The following is a 1,912-nucleotide window of genomic DNA, read 5'->3' on the forward strand; positions in this document are numbered from 1 at the left end:
TTGTGAGTTGAAAGCATGCATCCCTAAGGGCAGATGTGTCACCTGGAACAGTGGTCCCCAACAACCAGGCCGCGGCCCGATTGGCACTGGGCCGCAAAATAATTTTTTATTCTTTTTTAAATTTTTATTAAATCAACATAAAAAAACAATATGCATTTACAGTAAGTGCACCAACCACAAAAAAAACTCCCTTTTTCATGACAAAAACGTCCCTTTTTCATGACAAAGAAAAAAAAAAAAAAGGATTCAAACACATCCCACCCCCCCCCCAACCCTGGGCCGCAGAATAATTTTCTATTCATTTCTATTTTAAAAAAATATATATATATATATATATTTTTTTTTATTAAATCATCATAAAACACAATATACACTTACAATTAGTGCACAAACCACAAAAAAACGTCCCTTTTTCATGACAATTAAAAAAAAAAAGGATTCAAACACCCCCCCCCCCCTTGGGCCGCAGAAGAATTTTCTATTCATTTTTATTTAAAAAAAAAATATATATATATTTTTTTTTTTATTTATTAAATCATCATAAAACACAATATACACTTACAATTAGTGCACAAACCACAAAAAAACGTCCTTTTTCATGACAATTAAAAAAAAAAAAAAAAGGGCAGATGTGTCACCTAGAGCAGTAGTCCCCAACCACCGGGCCGTGGCCCGATTGGTACCGGGCCGCAGAAAAAAATTTTATTCATTTTTATTCAAACAAAAAAAATTTTTTTATTTTTTTTATTTTTCATTAAATCAACATAAACCACAAAAACCTCAATTTTTCATGACAAAAACGTCCCTTTTTCATGACAAAGAAATAAAAAAAAAAGGATTCAAACACCCCCCCCCCCTTGGGCCGCAGAAGAATTTTCTATTCATTTTTATTTAAAAAAAAATATATATATATATATTTTTTTTTTTTATTAAATCATCATAAAAAACACAATATACACTTACAATTAGTGCACCAACCACAAAAAAACGTCCCTTTTTCATGACAATTAAAAAAAAAAAAAAAAGGGCAGATGTGTCACCTAGAACAGTAGTCCCCAACCACCGGGCCGTGGCCCGATTGGTACCGGGCTGCAGAACAATTTTTTATTCATTTTTATTCAAACAAAAAAAAAATTTTTTTTTTTTTTTTTTTTTTTATTAAATCAACATAAACCACAAAAAACTCCCTTTTTCATGACAAAAACGTCCCTTTTTCATGACAAAGAAAAAAAAAAAATGATTCAAACACCCCCCCGTTGGGCCGCAGAAGAATTTTCTATTCATTTTTATTTAAAAAAAAATATATATATATATATTTTTTTTTTTTTATTAAATCATCATAAAAAACACAATATACACTTACAATTAGTGCACAAACCACAAAAAAACGTCCCTTTTTCATGACAATTAAAAAAAAAAAAAAGGGCAGATGTGTCACCTAGAACAGTAGTCCCCAACCACCGGGCCGTGCCCGATTGGTACCGGGCCGCAGAACAATTTTTTATTCATTTTTATTCAAAAAAAAAAAAAATTTTTTTTTTTTTTTTTTTTTTTATTAAATCAACATAAACCACAAAACCTCCCTTTTTCATGACAAAAACCTCCCTTTTTCATGACAAAGAAAAAAAAAAAAAGGATTCAACCCCCCCCCCCCCCGGCCGCAGAAGACATTTTTTTATTCATTTTTATTTAAAAAATGAAAAAAAAAATGTATTCTAAAATTAATTTTAAGCAGGAAAAATTACTAATGATGTTCAATACATTATTTTTTTTCTCTTTTCAAAAAGGTTCGAATGAGCTAGTTTTTCTCTTTTCTTCGGTTAAATTTTGAATTTTAAAGAGTGGAAATTGAAGATAAACTATGTCTCAAATTTTAATTTAAATTTTTTTCCCTTTTTCTCCTCTTTTAAAC

Source organism: Nerophis ophidion, linkage group LG28 (genome assembly GCF_033978795.1).
Source record: "Nerophis ophidion isolate RoL-2023_Sa linkage group LG28, RoL_Noph_v1.0, whole genome shotgun sequence".
In the NCBI taxonomy this organism is placed as follows: domain Eukaryota; kingdom Metazoa; phylum Chordata; class Actinopteri; order Syngnathiformes; family Syngnathidae; genus Nerophis; species Nerophis ophidion.